This window comes from Mustela erminea, chromosome 11 (assembly GCF_009829155.1).
Source record: "Mustela erminea isolate mMusErm1 chromosome 11, mMusErm1.Pri, whole genome shotgun sequence".
NCBI classification, from domain to species: Eukaryota; Metazoa; Chordata; class Mammalia; order Carnivora; family Mustelidae; genus Mustela; species Mustela erminea.
In genome coordinates, this window is record NC_045624.1 from 105,956,862 (window position 1) to 105,982,080 (window position 25,219).

The window sequence follows — 25,219 nt, forward strand, 5'->3', positions numbered from 1 at the left end:
CGTTTCCCAAAATATAAATATATGTGGTTGCTGAGTTTAGCTCTGGCTTGGAAACCACCAGATGTGAGCGCCTGCCTTTGAGAGGGTCTGATGGGAGTTCTCCATGAAAGAGCCACTGAACTTTTATGTGCATACGTGCCATTTCATGATAGACTCCCAGGGCATGTATAAGTTTTCTGTTTGCTGCTGTAACAGATGACGCAAACTTAGCAGTAAAAACAACATGAATTTTGTTATCTTAGATTTCTAGAGGTCAAGAGTTGGAAGCGTGTTTTACCATCAACATCAAGGTGTTGGCAGAGTTACATGCTTTCTGGAGGCTGGAAGGGAGTATCTGCTTTTGATCCTCTTTCCAGCTTCCAAGGAACCCCAACATTTCTTGGCTCGCAGTCTGCCTCCTCTAGCTTCAAATCCAGCAGCGGTGGGGCAAGTCATCTCTTGATGACTCAAACTCACAATGCCAAGGTCAAGAGCTGCATGCTCTACTGATTGAGCCAGCCAGGCACTCCCTCTCTTGGGAGCCTTCCTTTGCTCCCTGGCCTTTGAGCACATTGTTCTTTGGCTCCATCAGATTCCATCGTTTTGGTCCTTGTTACTAGATATTCCTGATACTTGATACTAAGTACTAGGTACACATAAAGCCATGTGCTGTATGAAGGAGAAGTACATAAGAAGCTTATAGGGATGAAAGTTATGAATGAGAAAATGATAGAGACCAGGAAAGAGGAGTACAGCAATGATCTCAACATGGACTGAAGAAACATCAGAGGGGACTCAAGGGACCTAGTTGGAAAGCACAGAAGTCCTTCTTGTACTTGTAGCCCTCTTAAATGCCTCAACCCAGTGAAACCCTATTTCATATTTCTAGGTGATTTTTTATCTTATCCACATATGGGGCAATCCATTCATTCAGCAAACACATACTAGGCACTGTGCTAGAAGGCAGAAAAGCAGAAGGATATACTTATTCCTCAGAGGGAGCTCACAGTCCAAAAACTGGGAGGGAAGAGAGGAACTTTCTTTTTAAAGGGGAAGGAAAGGAGAAGACAGATAAGCACCCACCACCTTCTTCAAAAGAAGTCTTCTGGAGTCTCCCAGAGCACCCTCGGCTTTGGACGGATGCTGTCTGAAATGTCATTCCTTGCCTAGGAAGATACTGTCACTTCTAAAGCTAGACAAATTACAGATGAACAATGATTTGTCTGGTGATTGGTGAAACCAAACCAGGCATTTAGCTAGTTTAATTTTTAAATAACTTGAGCTAAAACCTTTTACTTCCCCCAAGTAGTTTACATTCTGCTCCATTTCCCAAAATATTAAAACCAGAGTCATTTATTATTAATTTCCCAAACATTGATTGACCACCAAATATGTGTCAAATTCTGAGCTTCACACCAGACACACAAAAATGAAAAAGGCTTTTTCCTTGTCCTGAATTGTAACCCAGAGAATAAAGTATTTCCTTTCCATTAGGTATGTCTGTTAATTTGGTGGACTGTGTTCTCATCCACTTGGTGAAGATACCCTTTTATAATTTATCTTTCTATCTAGCTTTGTAAGATTTTCTTCTAATCTAATAGTTGTGACTTTCTGAATCCCAGTGAAAGTAATTTTAACAATAGTAAGTGTTTATAATTAAGTGAGAAGGCCACTTGTACTAGAAAACAAAAACAAAAAACTACTATTCATTGTCAAAAGTTGCAATAATTTCTTTAAAACCAAAGCTTCCTTTTTGAGAGGGTTTCAAACTATCCTTTCTAATTTTTATGTTCAACTATGAATCAAAGGATACACTCACACCCTCAAAATTTGTCTAGATGGTTTTATAAATCTATCATAGTATTGACCTCTGTAGATTAATCTGTGTAGTTGTTCTTGGGCTGCAAAATGACCTGGATGGGTAGAGAAGAATTACAGCAGGATTTTGAAATGTTCTAGATTTTGACATGTCTAGAGCTTCTGTCCCTGCTGGGGCCATGAACTGGTCCCATGAAGCCTCCACAGTATCCCAGCTCACAATTAAATCTCTCTTAGAGGATGTCTGTGTTGCTTCTGTCCCTGCTGGGGCCATGAGCTGGTCCCATGAAGCTTCCACAGTATCCCAGCTCACAATTAAATCTCTCTTAGAGGATGTCTGTGTTGTGGCTCAAATGAATAAGCAGAAGCAATCATATTTCTCTCTGAAAGTTGACTTTAGGAACTGAAAAAACTTTAGTGATGGGACCTGAACCTGAAGTTACCAAAAGGACCCAGAAAGCAGACTGGGGGTGAGATGCATGGTCCCAGAAGCGGAAGGTATAGGGAATTCAGAAATCACTGGAGTTCGACAGTTTGGGGAGGGAGGGCAAGATCATCAGGAAGAGAAGCCAGAACGCTATGAAAAAGCACATACAAGCCACCAGAAGCTCCAAACAGTTTCTCAAAAGTTGGTTTCCCAGATGGTTTCTCAAAAGTTGGCTTCTCAGAACAACTGTTCTGCTATTTCATGCCTAGAGATCCTCATTCATATCCATAACAGAGTCCCTCCTACTTGAAGCAACCCAAGCCAGCCTCTGCTTCTCACTCACAGTAACTAACACGGAAGTGGAGGGTGGACATATTCAAGCTCATTGATTCTAAGTATCTTGATTCTCCCATTTGACAAATTTGGTATGCAAGAGCTGCCCTTTTTTGGGAAGAAATGGTGCAAAGATTATAGCTTGGTGGATATTAGACTGTTGGTAATATCTTAGCAAAAAAAAAAAAAAAAGAAAGAAAGAAAGCAAATTTCATTGTCACTGGCTTCCAAATTCCTCAGTGTTTCATCTCTTCATCAAATATTTGTGCAAGGGTCTGTGTCAGGGGTCAAAACTACAGAGAGGAATGAGCCAGTGCCTACCCTGGAGATGTCCAGCCTCAGGGAAGGGGTTGGGGAGATTGCACAGTGAGGAAATTATGACGCGAAGCAGCATGTGCAATGATGAAAGGAAGCCTAGATTCATGAACACTTCCCTTGTACTGATTTTCCACTGACCTTAAAGTGTGTCCTGCCTTTGCAATGGGCTCATGGCAGCTCCTTGTGGTTCATGGTCAGGTACTTACGAGTGCATTCCAGGCAAGACCAATGTTAGCAAATCAGTGCAGATGAATCCAGATATAAAGAGGCAGAAATCTAGTAGCGAGTAAATTCTAGAAGGAAACCATGGTTTGGGGACCTCAGAGGAGAAGCATAATAGGAAAAAGTTAACTTTGCCCTCCGCTTATAAGGGAAAGGAAGCATAGCCTTCTTCCCAGTGTCCCATTTTCCGAGGTTGCTCTAGGCATCTCTGTGCCTTCTCTCCTCCCAGCTCTGAGCCTTCCTCTACCAGCTCCACCACTTTGCATGAGACTGGGGGCCCAGTTTTCCCCATCTTGTGACCTACATTACCTGCTTCTCACTCCTACAGCCGGCAGTAGTGATCGGCTGTTGTTCTGGGCTGAATAGCAATTCGGTAATTTCGTTCCCTCATTATAAGGTGTCTGTTTATTTATTAAAGCTGCGTTCTGCCCAAAGGCAATGAACAAAAAATATAGAAATACTGAAATTAAATAAAAGCTATTATTGCTGTTATTTTATAAAGCTTGTCTCTCACAAGCCACTGTGTAGCTTTAGAGAATAGAGGCTCTGTTAATCAGGCTCTCTTAGTCACCTCAGTCAGCAAACTTAGCCACTACCCTATTCCCTGCCTCTGTCCATGCACAGGCCCTCTTTATCTGAGGTTCTTGCGAGAGGCCCAGAGGGTGGCAGATATGTCTAGAGTCTCGCACCTCCTAGAAAATTCTGCAGCCTCTGAACCTCCACGCCAAGCAGTGCCTCCATGGGGTCTTTCTGTTGAGCTCAAACGCCCTGGAGACAGAAGGAACATTTTTGTTCCCAAATGGGTCTTTCCTCAGTTGGATAAAGAAATGCAGGGAACTACTGAGTCTCCTTTTGGTGCGTGGCTGTTGATGGGATGCTCCTGGGGGCTGAGGGGCCAGCAGAGAGCACACACAGTCACAGCCCTGCAGGAGCTCATGCGTCATGAGGGAGGCAGAAAATGGACAAATACTCAGGGCAATATATGGTCTCTCACATGATGTTAGAGCTATGGCTAAAAATAAAGCCAGGAGAGGGCATCAGGCATGCCAGTGGGGTGAGGGGGGGTGCTCTGTTCTATATAGGGTGGTTCAAGAAGGTCTCACTGAGGCAGTGAGGAAGAGGGTCATGTGGACCTGGAAGGGAAAAGCATTGCAAGGGAAGGGAAGAGCAAACACAAAGACTCTGAGCACATGGGAACAAAAGCATAGGTTGTACGTTTTTCTAAACACAAGTGTTAGCATTTGTAAATACCTAGCTCCCTGCTGTCACTCAATAAAGAGTAGTCCCCACCCCCACACACCTTTCTTTCTCTATCTCTTTGTTTCTCTCCTAACACACACACACACACCCCACATCTGATTGGATTTGGGATCAAAAGAGGCTCTGGGAAGCTGTTTTGGCAGCATTACATAATGCTCATTCCTAAAAACCCATAAGAGCAAGAAAGTTCTAGGGCTGCTCAAAATTGTGAGAGCGTGTGTGTTCCTGGTGACTGTGGAGAGGCTATAAAACCTTTGGATGCAAACATTGCAACTCTCCTGTAGGAGAACCCCAGCCTCCCCCTCTTTGGCTCAGTGGGGCTGGGCCCGCTTTCAGGTAACAAGTAAAGGGAAGCCTGTTGGGGTGTTTGCCCTGGGATGAGGAAGTGCTGAGAAACTCACGAAGGGGCGGGGCTCCTGGGCCAGATTCTGGCCACGGAGTCACTTCATTTCCTTCCCTATTACATCCTGATCTCTCTACAGAGACTCTAGGGGAATGAGAAGGAACACAAGGACAGCCACGTGCTCAGAAGTCTGTAGGGCTGGCCATCACAGTTCAGACAGGCCAAGAACAGAGGGGAACAGTTTTTAGATGAAGGGATAGATTCGAGGCAACAGGCGCTAAAGGGAACCACTATAGAGTCGGCTCTAGCCCTTTGATGACTCTGAGCTTCCTTATTTTTTTCCTTTGGTTATGATCAGTTTCATGGAGGGGAAAGGAAAGGAGAGGGAAAAAAAAACAAAGACAGGAAAGAAGACAAGACAAAGGAAAGAAGAAGGAGCCCCTTTCCTCCCCAGGCTGGTGGTCTGGGAATCAGGTTCTGTTTTCTGGGGGACACAGTCTTAGCCCCTGCCCTGGCCCCCAGGTCTTTGAGAGTATGTCCCAGGATCCAGAGTTGCGACTGCGTTTTTAAAATTTCCTCCCCAAGAGACACCCCTCAGAGCAGGAGCTCAGCTGGGGCCAGGAGCCATTTTCCCGTTTTATTTCTTTTTAACGTTGAAACAGACTCATTTTGACCAGTAGGTACTTGAGCCAATTTTCAGGGTAGGAGACCATCAAATAAGACATTAGCAAGAAAGTTTAGGATATTCTCCACAGATTTCTAGTTTCCTATAAAGAAGAGACAAGCCTGGCCTGCCTTCCCCCACACACTCCAGCCTGAGAACAAACTCTTCTCCAAGCTTGGCTCACCAGTGTCATTTTGCTCATTCTCCTCGGCCAAAACTCATTTCAGAGAACACTGCTCGCTATAATAACTTTGCTTTAAGTAGAAATATCTCCTGTGATGCCATCAACTGGAAATAAAAAGAATAATTTTCAAAACTCTTTTCAAACAACCAGCAGCACTGATGAAGCCGATCCCAGAAAGCAGGCAGCCGCCACCGGCAGGCAGATATTAAAAGAATTAAAAATGATGGAATCGTGTCCCCTTTCTGAGCAATGGACAAATTCCAGATAAATGCCGGGCCAGTTCTCTTAAAAAAAAAAAAAAAAAAATCAGACTGTGCTTAGGTTCACCATAAGCTAATGTCTCCTATGTATCAAGTTGGGAGCCTTTATAAGATACTGGAGTTTGAAGTGCTTTATTCTGGCTGTAGCTCCTCTCTTCCCCCAGGTTAGCAGGCTTCAAGGTGAATGTTATTTTTGCTATTCCAAATGGTTACACAAAAGGAAAAAGCGAACACATTTGCAATTATTCATTAGAGCAAGCCTCTGTTTTGCAGCATGATTTTTATTTAACATAAAATGGTGTTTCCCTCTGGTTGACTCTATCTGGCCAACAGGGACTTTTTATTTTTTATTTTTTTCTTGGTTCTTTTAATAGATAATTTCCCTTCCCAGGCCAATTCAACTTGAGAATTCTTCCCATAATGTAAGTTAATTACATCAAATTGCTTAAGTTGGTGCGAGGGGGCAGGGTAGCTGTGACTCCTCTGGGCTAAGGGACCTCCGTGGAATGAGGGGGAATCAGATCCTTGTGGGGGTGGCGAGGATTAGACTCGCCTCTTGTTTCCAGGGGCACAATCCCCTAACAGAATGATTGCACTTCCCATGGAACGTTTTAAATCATGAGGACACAAGCTAGAGAACTATTAATGAATAAGGAGCGCTCCAAGAGGGCCCACGCAGGTTAAATGGAATGCGGCTATTAAGGAGGTTGGTTTTTCTTGTCCCTGCGTATCAATGAGCCACATCTTTCGATAAGGCTTTTTTTCAGCCCGATACCAGATCTTATCCGATGTTGTTACACACTGTTTAGTCTCTGGGGCCGACACAAAAGAAATGACATCAAGGTCGGATCGCCGGCGAACGACGTGGAGAAAACCAGAGGGCGGTGCAGCGAGGGGGTTCAGTGGCCGAGGCAGGGGTGCTCTGTCCACAAAGCTGAGCGACACCCCCCCCCCCAGAGTGGGTGGAGACCGCCAGACGCGTGCAAGCGAGTGTGCGAGCGCGTGTGTTGGTGGGGGGCGGGCAGGGGTGGAGGAGCGCTTTCAGAAAAGGAGATCCGTGAAAACGCAAGGAGGGAAAGAGAAAATAAAATGGCACGCGGGCTGCCAAGATGGAGATGGAATTTGTTTTCCCTGGTGCGGCCCCGGCCGGGCAGCCCCCGCCCCAGCCAGCTTTTGTCCTTCAGAGCCGCGAGAGCCCACGCTTTAATGCCTGCAGGTTGACCATGCATTGTTATTATACAGTCTTCATGTTCACATCATGTGTCATCTGACCAAAGGAGAGTCTACAAAGTGAAAGGCTCATGCAAAATTTATGCTTATATGGCTGTTTCAGTCAGTGGAAAAATCAATACTGCAGGCTTGATGCACAGAAATGACTGAGTGCTCTCTGACTGACACTAAAAGCACCGGGAGATTGAGAGCAGCGTTTGCTGTTCAAGGAATCGAGTGTATTAGAGCTCTTCTAATAGTCTGCTCACCTTATATTAGCCTTTCCTTGGGATTATTTTTTGATAACAATTATGATTGTGGGGTTTAAGGCAATTACACTATTACAAAGAAAAAGCTGCTTTTTATGTCCTGTAAAGCTGTCATATATTTCACACCGCAACTGCCTTCCAATTATTTTGCTACAATGCACTTTGGAAGCAAAATGTCCTAACGGATATATATTAGTCCTTTATGTTTTATAAATAAAAATCAAAGCCGTAATGTAATCCTTCAAAAGGAGCCTCTCAGTTTCCCCAGACATGATTTTAGAGAGAGCAGGAATGGAGTGGGTGCCGTATGTTTTGAAAGAGACACATTAGAGCGTCTGTGGTTCCTGGGGAAGACGCACATTCCAGGGGTGCCGCCGAAGATAAAGCGAGAGACCCCATCTGGACCTGGGTGGAAAATGCTAATAGCCTCTGTTACGGGTGGGTTCTGGGGAGGGGAGTGCTTATAAGTTAGAATTTAATGATAAAGCCAGAAACCATCCTTGAAATTAATTCAGTCAGAAAGGAACTCAAAGCCATGGGACAGAACATTCAGGAGTCGGCAACAATATGGATAAGATTTTTCTCTTATTTTCTAAGCCCTTTCACGGTGAAGATTTGACAGCTATACAGAGCCCCTTGTGTCTGAGGGTTGGGCAAGGGGAGTACAGAGACCGGCACACAGGGAACCAGGTAGGAAAATCATGGGCCACAATGAGTCATCATAATGGGGATCTGGAAGTTAAGAAGAGGCAAGAGAGAGCTCCTTGTTGGTGATCCATGAAAAACCATCCATACACATTCTTGTCCCGGGGAGGGTGGGAAAGGCTGTTGTTTTCAGCCCTGAAAACCCTCCAGCAAGCTGGGCAGTCAGCTCAGGGGGTACAGGAGAGACCCTTGTATGGTGACCAATGACGCTTGCCTGTCTCTTTCACCATATGACCCATGATTCCTCCGCGGCCACCAAGGCAAGTGAGTTCAGCCTCTAAGTGAACGGTAGGTATGAAGGTTGTTTTATGTCTGTGTTCCGAAAATTAAACAACAGCGTTGCTATAAACAGCTGGAAGCACACTGGTTATTCTGATGATAAGGGTGCAACATAGAAGGATGCATTCCACAAAATTGATCCACCAAAAAATTTTATCCACGCATGCATGGAGGAGGGCCTTTGGGGCTTTAACACTCAGTGTGCAAAGGATTTCCATGATCCCTGGGACACCATGTTGCAGTAGAGAGGCACAGACATCTGGCTGGCCTGGGAGCATCCTCTTGCTGGAGTTCTGTGATTGGCCAAGGACAGGAAAGCCAAGAGAAGCAGCATGGATGATCTTTCATCTTGTGTGCATTCCTAAACACACGTCACCATTTTGAAATGTTTCTATTAGCTCCCTGGTAAGGACTGTTTCCTCAGGACTGTTCCATTTTTAATTGGAAGATCCCATTTCCTTTTGCTGATGCTTAGTCCCAAAGTGAGCTCATCGGCCAGAACTACTATTTCATCCCATATCCTGTTAAACATTGTGCTGGCACTTGAAACGTCAACAGTATCTTAGTAAGTCAATATGGCCCCTTCCCCTGGAGGGGTAATGCCACTGTGCCTTTTGTCCTGGGAAACAGCACACTTACTGTGAGATCTGTCAGAATCAACACAGCACATCTTCCCTTTACTTTTTAGTATATTCTGAGGCTTCCACCTGTGACACATGCTAAGGGATTTTATGTAGTTTATAACCTCTTAGGAAAATGATCCATCTCAGATTTAGAGGAAATATCTAATCTCTACCTGGAAATGGCAGTAAAAAATAGAAAGATCTAGGGATGCCCAGGAAATCATAGAGGACTTCCACACTCTGACAGGGAAAACACGTACTAGATGCCCTGGAACGTTGTGTCAGAACCTGAAATCTGTAAAGTCTGAAACCTTTTAACCTGAAAGTCTGGAACATCTTGATTTTGGTTGAAGCCAATGGTAGCCCAGGGAAGTGGGTGGTTTCTGAAATTCCATCATAGTCTCTTCTGGGAATGAGGCTGGTCATTAAGTAGATGTTGATGAGTATGTTCACTCGTATGTCAGTGAACAGACCAATGTGTCCATGACCATGTAAAAGGAGACAGGGCACTGGACTTGAGGTCAGATAGCCTCACTCTAGATCCTTCTCTGTCCTTTATTAGCTGTGTGACACTAAGCAAACATCTCGAGCTTCTGTGAGCCTCCATTTTCCCATCTGTACAGAAGAAATAATAACCCCTGTCCAACAATGGCCTGCTGAGGGGGTGCCTGACACAGTGTGTCAGGCAGTGAAGAAATATTTGTTCTACAACTAGTAGGCAGTGAAGAAATGTTTGTTCTTTAACTCATTCCCTAATCAGAGTGACTCCTGGCTATAAATAAATAAATGAATAAATAAATAAATAAATAAAGTCATCCTGGATCTGAGGTAAGCTGGAGTGTGTCTCAAAACTGAGCGGAAAGACCTTTTTCAATCTCTCTCTCTTTGGCTAGAAACATCCATGGAACAAATGGCTACAGAAAAACTGAGTGAAAAAGACTGTCCTGATTTATGAGATTCCCTGGGTCTCCACTTGTTACTATTATCACCACTGGCAACACCACCACTGATGATGATGATGATGGTAGCTGATATTTATTAAACCTTTTCTTAAAAACTAGCCTTCTTAGAGAATCATCCTATCAATTCCATCAGATAAATAAGTGATTATTGTCATCCTAATTTTATGCGAAGGAAACATATGCATAGGTTAAGTGACTTACCCAAGGTCAAATAAGACCCAATACTAGCCAGCCTGGCTTACTCCATCACGCTGCCTTCCAAAAATGTTCCTTACATGTCACTTTCAGGATGTGGTAAACCTGAATTGTTTTCATCTAAATTACACACCCCTTTTTCTCTACCCTGACAGTGTTTTCCCTCTTTATACTACCAATAGGTACTATGCTGACCATTCACTTCTTTGGTTAAATGAATGCTCTTTAGTAGAATGTCCCTGGGGTACCCATCCTGCATTATAGTCCCAGTGCTTACCTCATGCCTGGGACATAGAAGGGACTCAGTATGTATTCCCTGATGGAAGGAAAACATGATTTCATTGATTGTGTTGGTTGACCAACAGCCATCCAATGAGATAATTTTTTAAGGCTGGTGATATCAAGTGGCAAAAAAGGCCTTGGATTCAGTCTAAAGCATGTCAAAATCTTACTTCTTTCTCTCTTAGCAGTTACCCCAAGACTTAGGGATATGCAGTTTCGCGGGGAAAGGAAAGAAGCTGAAACATACATCATATTGAAGTTCCTCCTCTATATCCCCACTTCTTATCTCCAAATGCCACCTTTGTCCCCTTCACCATGTTGGTAGAAAAGGGTTGGAAATAGTGGTAAAGGAAGCAACAAAGACCATGAGATAAGCTTGGTAAAATCATTTGGTCCTTTTCCTGGTTTTTAAGAATTCTTTCCCCACCAGTGCCTTCTACTAAAAATCTAGCTGGTGCCACGGACAGTCCCTTATGTTACACTGGAGACAACTGAGGATTTTACTGAGGTTGACAACATGATTTTCTGAGAAAACTAAGCTCTTCCTTGGATAGAGACTTGTATTCATGTTCAATCTGACTCAGCAGATAGAGTTAGGAGACTGCCAGATGGTGGCAGGGACAGCAATCTCTTGTTCATTGGTTTAAAGGAGAAGTGAAAAATTGATCAAAAATCCAGTGATAAAGAAAAATTTTTCTTTCAGATTGGAAAATACTGTTCCTGAGGCATTATATGAGGCTCATGACTTCGCTAATACTCTCCCAGTGTGTCTGAATAACAAACAGAATGGGGAGACCCCAATGACTTGGTGCAGAAGTGGAAGGGCAGGTGATCACACATCATTTACACCTTTCAGAATCTAAAACTAGAGCAGAACTGGGCAGTCCTCAAGAAAATTCTACATGGGTCAAGTTTTATGAAGTTGTCTGCTTGCTTCTGAATAAATTAATTTTGATATTATCTTCAACTCAAGATCTTAAAGGAGAGCCAGATATTTTCCCCCAAGCAGGCTTAACCTTTAAAGATATTTACTTCCATGATTTTAGAGATTTATTTCCATGACTTAAAGAACCAAAGTAGACTTTAGCTTTGCTGGGTAGTAATTCACTCAACAAAATTCTACTTTCAGTAATTCATTATCTAAGCCCCACATTATTTCTATGAAATACCTGCAAGGTTATAGAATTTTAATTTTTTAATATTTTATTTTTTATAAACATATATTTTTATTAGAATTTTAATTTTAATTTCAATCTTAGAGAATTCGGACACCTTCAGGACCCTTTTTCCCCCCTCAATCTTAATTGATAACCAAATTCTCCACAATGGAGGAATCATTTCTGGGCGGGGATAGCTGTAAAGTGATACTGAGGAAGAAATGATGGTGATTTGGGTCCTCTGAGCTGGAGATGGTGAATCTGCTCCTGGTAAGTGTAATGGGAATCATGACTTTAGACACCTGACTTGGATTTGGGGTCTTCACATGATAGGTCATCTTAGGATCTTTCCTGTATTAACCCTACACAGTTCATCTGAAACATATGTGTGTATGTGTGTACACATCATGAACAATTAGTGTTTATGGGATTCCTTGAGATTTCATAATTTTAGAATTTTAGGAAAAAGGGCTATGAGTAAGTCAATGACTATTCAAGGTTCACACACTAATGTAATTAAGCCTCACTGCAACCCTAAGTATAAATATTCTCATGCTACTTTATTGATGAAGAAATTTGGTCTCAGAGAAGGAAGTTCATCGTGGCTTATAGGCAGTGAGTGGGGTAGTACCAAAACCTGGTTCATGCCCCCAGATCGGATTTTCCACAGTTAACCAAATGGGTATGTGTGGGATTTTTTCATAGTATGGACATATACTGAGGGGGTAAGGTGTTGTTTTCTGTCTTCCTCTTAGAAGCAATTTTAAATATGACTCTGCCTCAGAAAGACACAGCACAAAGTTAAAGATTTCATTATAAAATCTCACCGCAAATTTTTTTTTCTTTTTTAAATAGGAGGTTTTAGAGGGTTTCTGTTTTTCTACTTCACTGAGAAATATTACTTAGGAGATGTTAAGTCAATTAATAGAAATTTGTCAAATGTTGTTACCTTTTTGATTAAAAAAATTCCTTTCTCAATAAGCAGATCTGGTCTTAAAAAGTTGAAGACCACTGTTGTAAGTCTTGAATTGTCAATGGCCTGACAACTTTCTGCCCTCCCAAATGGGCCTGACACTTCTACACAACCTCCTACGCCTTCGCTCTCCACAGAGGAATCTTTGCTAGAGCACAGTATCCTAAACCTGTTTCAAAGGAGTTTCCCAGTTTAAAAAAAAAAAAAAAAGAGCAAATTCTCAATTTCCTGACTGACTGAGGGACAAATCAGATAGATTCCAGGGACTTCATATCTGGGGATTAACATACTATCCTGACAAAGCTGGGCTTTTCACACTCTTACGATATACAATCTCTAAAAATGTATTCATTTTGATCTAGTAGCACAAATTGCCCAGATCTGTAGACTAAATTATTGATACTACAATTAGCACCTCTTATCTCTTCTTGGGGAACTCAGCAAAACAACTCCCTTATAACTGGGCCAAGAAATGAGAAAGGATAAAAGGACTTTTTGTTATGTTTTTTTGTTTGTTTTCCCTTATCCTTCTGGCTCCATACAAGTGGTTTCAAAGGTGGATGCTGCCATGCCCTTGAAGGGAATAAGTGCTCCAAGCAGTGATGCTGGACATCCGTGAAAACATGGACCGGAGAGAGGGAGGAAATGGCTCTAATATGCACTGGCTAAGTGAGGAAGGAATGAAGAGGTGTGTCTCCTTTCTATCAGCAGAAGACTAAATCTGGGCCAGAATCACTAAAAATTGATAAAGAATCCTACAGTCTGCCAAGTTTGGGGGCCGCTGATCTTAATCCAGTTGGAAAGAAGAAAGAACATCATCACTATTATTGTTCAAACAATATGGCATATGTGCTGGACATTATGGAGAAGAGTTACATTTAATGTTTTTGTTGGGCCAGTTTTGATTCTCAGTAGGGATGACTGATGATTTCCCATCGTTTATTAATTTGGTTAATTCACCAACTATGAACGGAGGTGCTTCTAGGAGGGCAGTATTGTGTGGCAGGCAGAGACAGATTACGAGCATTCAAATCCCCCAGCAGCCATTTACTAGCTATATGACCCTAAGTGAGTGGTTTTGCTCTCCATACCTCAGTTTCCCCAGATATAAAACAGGGGAGAGAACTAGAACCCCACAGTGTGATGTGAAGATCTGTAAAGGTATATGTGTGCCTACATGTGTCTCGGGCGTCATCAAATGGTAGAAGTCATTGTTTTCTAGGCAGGCACAGTGCAAGGTATTTTCATGTTGGATGTCTGCGTGTTAGGACAAATATACCAGCTAGAGATATTCTGCCCAACTCATCGCCTCCAACCCAGCTTGTGCAGTAGCCTCTATCCGATCTCTGCCTCACCGGCACCTTGTTCCAGACCCAGACTCATCTTTCTTAAGTTCTGCTTTTACCATGTCATGATACAAAAAGAAAAAATAAATAAGACCTTTCTCATTAAGCACTTTACCAAAGAAAATAAATGGAAAGCAAAGAAGCATATGAAAATGTGCTCAATATTCTTAGTCTTTAAAGAAATGAAAATTAAGGCCATAGTGAGATCCCACTAGACAACTGTTAATGGACTAAACTGAAAAGAGAGAGAGAGAGAGAGAAAGAATAAACCTAAACTGACTAAACCCAAATGCTGAAAGGATGTGGAGTGACTGGTCCCTCAGACATTGCTGATGGGATTACAAAATGATAAATAAAAAAAGAGCCTAATTTTAAAAAATAAAAAATAAAAAAATAAAAAGATAAAATGGTAAAGGCATTTTAGAAGATAATTCAGTAGTTTCTTATACAGTGAAATAAATACTTGCCGTACGACCCAGTGGTCTCATTCCTAAATATTTACCAAAGAGAAATAAGCACTTATGTCCACCGAAAAACTTGTATGCACATATTTGTAGTGGCTTTATTTATAATTGCTAGGAAATGAGAAACTGTCCAAATACCTTTCATATAATAAAATCCATATAATAAAATCTCACTCGAATCAAATGAATGACTGCTACACACAGCATGAGTGAAGCTCCGATGGATGAACTAAGTGAAAGGAGCCACACTCAGAAGACCACATATGACATTCAGGAAATGTCAAAACGTTGGGGACAGAAAACAGAGCAGTAGCTAGCAGGAGCTGGGGGCCAAGGGGGAGTTTACTGCAAACGAACGAGAAAGTTTTGGAAACTATTCTCTACCTTGATTATGGTAGCAGTTACACCGGCTGGATGTATTTGTCAAAACTTACGGAAAATATACTAGAAAGGGTGAATTTTACTTTATGTAAAGTATAGCTCAATAAGAGGGAGATGTGGTATATATATATATATATATATATATATATATATATATACACATACACACACAATGGAATACTAGGCAGCCATCAAATGACATGGATGGAACTAGAGGGTATTACACTAAAGGAAATAAGTCAATCAGAGAAAAACAAATGATCATATGATCTTGCTAATATGAGGAATTTGAGAGGCAGGGTGGGGGTTCGTGGGTGAAGGGAGGGAAAAATGAAACAAGATGGGACTGGGGAGGGAGACAAACCATAAGCGATACTTAATCTCAGAAAACAAACTGAGGGTGCCTGGAGTAGTGGGGGGGGATGGGGTGACTGGGTAATGGACGTTGAGGAGGATATGTACTACGGTGAGTGCTGTGAATTGTGTTAAGTCTGATGGTTCTCAGACCTGTAGCCCTGAAGCAAATAATATACATTACATGTTAATAAGAAAAGAACTTGACAAATACCCAGTTCTTTCCATTACCAATAGAATAAAGACATTCCAATAAGCCGAGCATTAAAATCTGCTCTTCCAGACTGATCCTTAATTATTGTCCCCCACTGAGTCTTCCTCTCTTCAATCTGTCCTCCTTGTCATAACACTTGTTTTATGTGTTTCTACTGCCCTATGTTGGATCAAATGGTCCTGACAAATAAAATAACTTCAGCAGCCCTTGAGCCATACCAAACCATCCAAATTCAGGCATATGCTATTATCTCAGTGGACTCTTGCTGCTCACATCAATCCCCAGTGACATCTTCAGAAAACTCCTTTGGCATTTATTCTTTGGATCACTCACTTGGCTGTTATGTTATTTTGTTTTGTCTTCATCTTGATGCCATGGTTCCCCTTTTGTTCATTTATTAATTCATTTATTGATCAGGTACTAACTAATACAGGTGTGATCGCTATTGGCTGATCACTATGATCAACCTATTCCTATGCAAGCCTATTCCTTTGCTTCCTTCTGTGTAAGATGATCCTGATTTTGTTTCAGGAAGATAACCATGCCTCTTAATTATCTAATACAGCAGGGATCCCAGACCTTCTGCCACTGATAGATGAAGGGTAGGCATGTGACCCCATTTTGGTCAATAAGAAATGAGATAAAGTCGGCTGGAATCTTCTGGAAAAGGTGACACCTGGAAACTGCTACAACTATTCTGCAACAATAGGTGAGTCAGCTGCGAGAAAGCTAATATGCCAAAGACAGTGGGGTACAATGTAGAAGAACATTGAGTCTTTGGTGAGCCTCTTGAACCCTGAATGAGCCAATATGGATGCTGTCTACCTCTTTAATTCTTTTTTTGTTTGTGTGTTTTGTTTTCCCCCAGTTTTATTTAGATATAATTGACATATAACATTGTTTCCATTTAAGGTGTACCACATATAATGATTTGATATATTTGCACATACAACAAAACCAATTGTTCTAATTGATGGGAAACTGATACTTATAGAGCATAATGGATTGTGAATAAGCAGGTGATATTCACAAACTTTAACAAAACACCTAAGTTATAATAAAAATACAGAATATCTGCAAAGCCTTATTTTTTACAGTGTAGGTTTTAGTATGGAGGTGTTTTCAATTATTACCAATGCTGTAAGTAAGATACAAGATATTTTCATGAGATATGTTTTACCTATAGCCAGGTAATTTAAAGTAAGTCATAATTCACACTCAGTTGATTTTACCGCTTTAATTCTTATTGCATGTAATTTTCCATACGGCTGGAAGTATCTTACTGGTTATTTACAAGAGTCATGGAAGAACATAAACTTCCTTCTATTCATCAAAGAAGCAAGCATGAAAATTACCACTCATTCATTTATTCAGCAATAATTTTGAGCACTTACTTTGTGCCAAGCCCTGTTTTAGATACTGGGGATACCACAGTAAACCAAACAAAGTCCTGTGTTCAAATAACTGTTTTGTAAGCTTCCTCCCATCTGTAGATCCTTAAGTCTTACCTTATGTCATATGTAGGATTTTGAAGTGATTGGTAAGAACTGGTTTCTGGCCTTCTGAAATTGAGACCATCAGAAATTCACAGAACTGGGAAAAGGTGAGGAATTCATTTCAATCTACAAGATCCCTTTGACTCACAAACGAGGAAACTTAGGCACGCAGAGTTTAAGTGGCTCGTCCAACACTGCTCAGAGAGTAGTGACAGAAGCCAGAGCGGGGTTTGGTCCCCAGAACCAAACATGTCAGTACCCTTTCAGCTAAAGCAGGGACCTCTTCTTTTGATTATTTCTAGGTACATCTGGAAAATCCTGGTGCGGGGTCATTTCTGCAGTTTGCTTCTCTGGTGAACTTTTCTTTCCCTTGTCCTAATTTGGGGGAATTTCCCTGCTCACTGCTCTAGCAAGCAGAGATGTCAGGGATCTTGGAGTCCTTTCACTGGAATGCTTCAAACACACACGGCACAGCAGGAACTCTAGAAATGGTGTGGTTTTAAAAATCTCAGGTGGAATCAGCACTAGATAAAACCCCTCACCTAGTCCTTCAGAAAAACCCTCCTGCCCTGTTCAAGGACACTTAGCAATTTCTGTCTTAGTGGAAGAAGTTGCCACTTTGAGATGTGGTTGAAAACAGTCTCTCTTAAGAGAGTCCCACGCCCCTCTATGAGCTTTCCACCTCTCTCCCATCAAAGCTGCTCCAAGAAAAGTTTACAGGTTATGGGCCCTGGAGATTGGGTATCAACTAGCTCTATGGAAACTAACAGCTATGACCTTTCTTGGAATGGAAGCAGAGACCACAGTTAATAATAATATTACTCTTGTGTTTGCTGTTTGCATGGGACAGGCATTGTTCTAAGTGCTCCTTAGGCATTGCCTAATTTCATTCTCCTAATCTCCAGGAAGCAGGTATAAACCCACAATCCCTTATAAGAAACTCTGCGGCAGGTGTTTAAGAATTCAGAATGTTTTATAGTTTAAAAAGTTAATATGGAAAATATGTACTATACATCACCTAACAGCCTCTGTATGATCTAGGGCAGGGTTCCATAATCAAACACATCAATGATTCTGTAACAAAACCTACTACTTTTCATACTAAGTGAGACCGATAAGAACTCTAAATATCCTGATACTAGTTCAGCTCAGTTTTGCTGCCACATGAATTATGAAAACACCTTTTGCTTTTCAGAGATGTCTGGGATTTTGGAATTGTAGATGAGGAAATTTAGGGCAATACAACTATTTGACCATTTCACAGTGGAGGAAATAAGAGGTTGCCCCAAGTCCCATGACTGGCCTGGAGGGGAGTCAGCATTCAACCTCCTCTGGGCAGCCTCCTCTCAGAGCTCTGCTTTGTCATTCTCCTGTCTCCTGTCCCTTTAGTCTTGTGCATTCAGATACAACATACCAAGTACAGGAAGGGCACTGACTTTAAACATACAGCTCAACAAAGTCCTGCCCACGTCACTACCATCTTGAGCTAAGTGATCAAGGTATTGAGCAGAAGGTCTCCCTTGCTCCTCTTTCCAGGGACTATCCTCTCCCCCACAACTCTGACTTGCATCTTCATGATTAATTTTGCACATTCTATAACTTCATGAAAAGTCAAGGAACCGAATGTGCTCCTTTACACCCAGCTACTTTTGCTGGCCCAATGTTTCTAGTTCATCCTTTTCATTGCAGTATGCTATGTCCCTGTACCGATGTCTCATCCATTTCCTCCCCATGGATATTTGAGTCCATTCCAGTCTGGAGCCAGAGTCTTAACTATCAGACCTTCCTGCCACCACCTGCCAACAACCAGAGCATCAACTAACCCTAGAGAATTTATTCTGTAAAGAGCCTGAATAGTAGATACTTTTGGTTTTGTGAGCCATGTAAGCTTTATTACAACCCCTCATCTCTGACATACAGCCTTAAAGCAGCCACAGACAATCTGTAAACAAATAAGGGTGGTTGTGTTTCAATAAAGCTTTATTTAGAAACACGAGTAATGGATCAGTTGGCCCCAGCCTGCTCTGCCATGGCTGACGCTGCTTCCTGGTTAAGGAAGCCAACCCAATGGGCACTAAATGGAACAGCACTACGTGCCAGGTGGAGTCTGTCTTTGTACACATATTGCCTTGTTTCCTCTCCACAACAGTGCACTCAGGCAAATATCACCTCTGTGCCCATTTTACAGATGCGCAAACTGAGTTCAAGGAGGCCAAAATACCTGCCCCAGTCTGTGGCTAGTGATTTGAAGGCGGTGCTCTTCCCCCAGTGTTCAGGGCTCCCCAGCTGAAGCTCAGAGCCTCTGTATTATATGCAGACCTCTACGTGTCCCCACTGTATGCATTTTTCTATGGAGAAGATCCACAGCTTTCATTAGCATCTCAAAGACTTTGCAATCCAAAGAGCAGGAAGAAACAAGACCTAGCCACAGTTTTGTTAACACAAGGAAGGGAGAAAACCAAATGGCTTGTTGCCTTCTATGTAGTCAAGGTGTTTTCTCAGTGGCCAGAAGTGATGTTCCATTTAAATTCTGCATCCTAATCCTATATTCCAGGAAGGGACTTTTTTTTTTTTTAAATAAAACAATAAGTGAGTTTTCATTTGAGAGACATCTCCCCTTTTATGTGAACACCTCCTGCCAGCCAGGCAGGCCGGGCTGAGCCATATTTACATGCAAATAAGGGAACTCAGGCTGAAACCCACTGAAGGACTGTGGTCCTATATAAATAAGAACACCGGGGCCTCTGTCTATATTTACATCTTTAAGTAAGTGCCTGTAACCATCATCTGTCTGCTCAGGTTCCATTCAGCCGAGCTCGTTCCTAGACTGAAGAACAGGGAGACAAGCAACTGTGTAATTGTGAACTGTATTTCACGGACACAATTCCTTTGAGAAAGGCCCTAATTAGTCTAAGCCGTGTTTAATGTAAATCAAGTTTCACTTTCAAAATTTCAAGGGCCCTATTCTGACAGAACGTAGATTTTTTTTATGCTCCGCATAAAACATGGGTGCTAGTAAAACACGGTAATGACAGGCGGGGAAGGGCAGAAATCAATACATGAAAAGTCACTGAAATTAGGTAGGCCTGACCTCCTGGAGCTGCCTTGGAAAATCACCCTTTAAAAAAAAGACTATCGAAGGGAGCTGCTCGAGCTGTGTTTTTCTTGCTCTCCCTTCACAGATGCCCACAGAAACCCCAAATCATAGTGTCTCTCTCCAGCTTAATTCAAACTTCTCAATGTGTTGGTTCTGACTCACGGCAGCACTCCCGTAAAGGAGAAACGTGGTAACCCTTCCCTTGGTGAGAAGGGTGGTTCCCCAGAACCTTTCAAGCACTGTGGAGATTCCCCATAGTCCTGATTTATTACACAGTGTAATTCAATTACTGAAAATAGCATTTTTATATCTTTCAATTCTCTTATAGACCAAATCACAAAAGCCAGATCTTTTCTATGAGTGTTTGATAGCATGTGGTTAGCAGGGTTATAAAAATAAAATAAAATAAAATAAAGGGTACTTACAGATTTAGTATAAACTATGATTAATTTTTATTAAGAGGATACATTTATACATCATAAACCGACAATTTATTTGAAGATCTTTTTTTTTTCCCCCTTGTGACTTAGGTACTTCCACTCGGTGCCGAATGCAGAATTGTATATGAGATATTTGAGTGTCTAAAACGATGTATGATAAATGAAGTAGCATGCTACTTATACGCTTATCATGTTCTCTGACTAGCAACAGGTTCAGCAAAGGGCACAGCCAGTAAATGAAATTTTCCACCAGGACAATATATCATCACAAGAAGTAGATGCGCTGGAAACTTACAAGCTTGCTCAAGATGCGGACAAGGTGTGAAATGGTAAAAAATGAAAAGCAGAAGCATCGTACAGTAAATTTCAAATTCAGCTGCATATTGGTTGCAGATGATGCTTTAATTGTTTCAAACCACAGGAATGAGCGAAAAATGCAAACGCCATCTGAAGGCAGAAATAAGTTTCCACTGTTACTGAATTTATAAATTATTTTTATCATAGGCACCACTGAAGCAGAGAAAATTAAGGGGCATGGAAATGTATATGACTGTCACGGTATTAATTTGAGGGGAGAGAGAGACACTTGAGTTATATCTGAGGAGCCTTCGCCGTATTTAACCTTGAGTGAATCCCTTAGTCTTTCTGTACCTCAATTTCTTCACTTGCTAAACAGAAGGTAGGGGCAAATAATTTCTAAAGTCTCTCCCATTTAACAAAAGCTCAGCGGTTCTCTGATGCTGATCTGTGAGCACTCAAAAGGAAATGGTCAGTAGAGTTTTTGTTCTCATAACATATGTCATATAAATAGTTTCTTGGGAGAATATTATAACTGCATTTGCCCATGTAAAAGACCTACTGAAGGAAGTTCCAGGAAATGCAGAAGCTCCTGTCTAGTATTTCATTTCAAAAGTGATCATATCTCAGGAGCTAATTCTCTCTACTGGCTCCCAAGTCGTCAAATGATGCTCTTATTGGGAAATAACAAACAAAAAGCAAAAACAAACAAACAAACAAAAAAAACCACACAGGTGATCCAAGAGGTACAGACTCATCTTCCCACACATAAGGGTGGGCTGCGTCAGGGAACACCAGGGTCCTCTGTTGATAGGCACCATGCATACAATTTCCCTTTGCTAGCTACTTCGGGTGACAGTGCACAGTGACAGTTTGCAAGGGTGAATTACCCGCAGCATAGTGTCAATAGGTATAAATTACAATAGACCTAGGTGACAGCTATTCTAAGAAAGGGCTCCCTGTATGTTAAAAAGCTCAGTGGAGACAATGCAAGGGGAATAAAGGGCTAAAACTAATCTGATCTAGACTGAGGCCTTGTCAACACCAAAGACCTCCATGAGGAGACAGGCTGAGACTGTGACTCCGGGGGCGGGGCGGGGGGGACGACCCAGAGAACTGGAAAGAGAAAAGGCAGTGTGGCAGAATGGTTAAGGCAGGGAGTCTTTGGGGGGTGTGTGTGTGTGTCTGTGTGTGTCTGTGTTTAAGTAATCTCTGTGCCCAACACAGAGCTCAAACTCATGACCCTGAGATCAAGGGTGGCACACTCTCTCTCGACCAAGCTAGCCAGGTGCCCTGAGACCTTGGTTTTGAATCTCAATGCCACCACTTACTGTGTGACCTTGAACAACTGAGATGACAATAACTACCTAGCAAATCATAATGTGTATAAATGAGATAATAGATGGAAAGTCGTGCGCACAGGACTGGATACTTGGGAGCTATTTTTATTACCGATCTGCCTAGATACATCTATTACACTGCTTTTGTTGCTACCTTTCTCTTTTATAAAAACGAGTGGCTATAGATCCAGGTCGGATAAAGGTAGGCTGCCAGGAGAGGTGAGCATGTGAGCAGTAGGTATGTATACAGCGAGGAAAGGGAAAGGTGGTATAATATTAATTAGGAAGGTAAGGGTAGCAATCATAGAATGTGAGAGGTTGAACCAGAATCACCACCTTGGAGGTATAGAGTATAACATCAAAAAGACAGCAGAGTAGGGATCTACAAGGCATCAGAAATGCAGGAACTAAAAAAAGGAAGAGAGATGTTTTTGTTGGATTAGCATGAAAGCACAGGTTTCTGAACACAGCAAGAAAGCCAAGCCCAGGGAGTAATGTGCAAGATAGCTCATATTCACTTAGCAGTCTCGCAAAAAAAAAAAAAAAAAAAAAAAAAAAAAAAAAAAAAGTTATTTTGTTGGTGGATGCCTTATCTGGTTAGTTTTACCTCTGGAAAAAATGCTATGTGTAACAGAAATAGATGAGAACAATGGCATTAATGATGCATGGAAAATGCAATGTGTTGGCAAGAAAATTGACATTAGTAGAGAACAAATTTCTTGATAAGTCTCGATTAAGTAGTAGTTTTGCTCATGCAAAAAAGCAGTGAGTGGACTGCAACCAAAGATGCTTTTGCGTCGAGAGAGAGGTTGTGCGTGAGGCAGCCAATAGACAAGCAAGAACACAAAGAAAAGAGAGTTTCCAAAGCATCACACTGTGATCTAATTCCTTTGCTGTTGGCTTCCTTCCCAGAGATGAGCACGCAGCAACCCTGCTGTATTTTGTGCTCACCTGAAAATATCACTAAATTCAATAACTGATGGAAATGAATCTTCTACACATCAAAACTCATTGAGGCAAAGGCTTTGGAGGGGGCGGGCTATAGGATCGCACAACAGCAGGGGGCGCCATTTGCACTGTGTTCTATGGGACGAGGGCCCTTCGTTGGAACACAGTAACCACGGTGCTCGCTGATGAGAGGCCCATAGAATATCTCCATTCAGACTCTTTTTCTCCCTCAATAATCTAATTTTAATCATGAGAAATCCTGAGGGTACCATCCTATTCAATATTTGAGTGAACCAATTTCCTCATTAAAAGCGAGGCATGCGTTTTGCCCAACAGAAATTACAACACCCTTGGATTACTTTCCACAGGGTTGGGCTCCTATGGCACTGTATGCTTAGCATACCCTAAAGATGAAGTTTCCATAAAATTTATACCTTGACAAGCAGGACAGGAGGCCCACATTTTATGGGAAGTGGAACATTAAAGATTCAACACTGCCTTTCTCTGTGCTGAATACCATTTAATGAAAAGTCTCCAAGGAAATATCCACATGCCTTGATTTCACAACTGGGAGCCTGGAAAACACAAGAGGGGGACAACTGAGCAGATGGATTGATATAATTAAAGTTATCGGGTTTTATGCTTTTTTTTTCAAGACCCAGCTATGCGGGAGAAAATGAGTCATCAGGAGGTTCAGTAATGTGACCACACTGGTTCACGTTCACAGAACCCTGGCCACTGGCATTAATAGTGTGATCACATGGAGGGAACGCAGCAAAAAATAAAGAGCCCCAGGTCCTTAGCCTAAAATCCAGCTCACCATCTAACCCCTGGACACGCTTTTGTCTCCGCGTAATCAGGGAGGGGCAAGGATCATCCTGGGGACAGACTCTTTCTACAGCCCCCGAGAATGAAAACAAATCGTGTGAGAAGCTTTGCAGTCACAGATTTCTAAGAAAAAAGTTTTACATTGTTGACAATATTGGCAACTCAACAAGGAAAAACGTTAACGATAGTTTTGAGAAAAACCAAATGCTAATGGAGATTGGTTACTGTTTAGGATGAATATATTTTGGGCAAGAGAAATGAGACCATCATTTCTCTAGTTATCATTTGTTTGCATAGTATGTATGTGTATGTGTGTGTGTATATATATATATATATATTTTTTTTTTTTTTTGAGAGAGAGAGAACATGCGCGTGCATGTGTGCATGAGTTTTAGGGGGGACAGAGGGAGAGGGAGAGAGAGAATCTTAAGCAGGCTCCACACTTAGCAAGGAGCCCAATGCAGGGCTTGATCTCACAACCCTGGGATCATGACCTGAGCCAAAATCAAGAGTCAGAGGCTTTAACGACTAATCCACCCAGGTGCCCTCATCTCCATATTCTATTAAATTATTTTGTAAATTGCCGTTTATATGTCTACTTTCCTTCTAAACTACGAGCTCTGTCTTATTTGTGTTAGAATATCACAACAGCGGGGTGCCTGGGTGGCTCAGTGGGTTAAAGCCTCTGCCTTCGGCTCAGGTCATGATCCCAGGGTCCTGGAATCAAGCCCCGCATCGGGCTCTCTGTTCCGCAGGGAGCCTGCTTCCTCCTCTCTCTCTCTCTGCCTGCCTCTCTGCCTACTTGTGATCTCTGTCTGTCAAATAAATAAATAAAATCTTAAAAAAAAAAAAGAATATCACAACAGCGAGAATTGGGTGAGATACTGGTAACTGGAACACAGCATGGGGCAGTTAGTTAATAAAACGTCTGATCCATAAATGAATAAGTGAATCAAAAGCACATAATTTATAAGAAAACATCTTAAATGTATCCACAGTAAGCTAGACTAGTGTTGCCAATAATCTTCAAAGCTTAAACACCAAAAAATTGTCCCCTAAAGAATGAAAATATTTACATGCAAGAGTCAAGAAATCTTGTTGGTGTTCCCGAGAGAGCACAAAACTTCATTTCATGGGCAAGTCCTTAGATTAATGCCATGGAAATTGAGGCCACACTAGAAGATTCCTCCCTTTTTAGCACATAACCTCATTCCAGGCAAATGTTATGAACTATACCTACTTCTGATTTTAGCATGTCATGGCAATATAAAATGACTGCTACTGTAATAGTATTTGCTCGGTATGTTGAGTTCAGTGAAATCATTGGCAGTAAGAAGTGAAAAGAACCTTACCAACAAATTCAGTACGGTTTTATTGTTTTTCGATCTGAGAACTATAATAATAGAGTACTATTCAGATTCATTCGATAGGTATTTGAATACTTCCTATACGCTGGAGGAAGCTGTACATATTCTTATGAAATTTCATCTTTTCTATATAGGTGAGTTCTCAACCAGGCAACCATGGTCATAGTCTTAGAGACTCTCTTCTT

General features: G+C 41.7%; 1 protein-coding gene and 1 long non-coding RNA gene across 3 annotated transcripts in view; one reads left to right on the forward strand and one right to left on the reverse strand.

The window, feature by feature from the left end:
• POU6F2 (POU class 6 homeobox 2) overlaps positions 1-25,219 on the reverse strand; it is a 370,943-nt gene that overhangs the window by 189,911 nt on the left and 155,813 nt on the right. The window lies entirely within an intron of this gene.
• LOC116569586 lies at positions 6,465-20,624 on the forward strand. The gene is made up of 6 exons (XR_004277088.1): positions 6,465-6,514; positions 7,884-7,976; positions 9,787-9,917; positions 10,941-10,943; positions 15,787-15,930; positions 20,460-20,624. It is a non-coding gene; the product is annotated as an uncharacterized LOC116569586 (long non-coding RNA).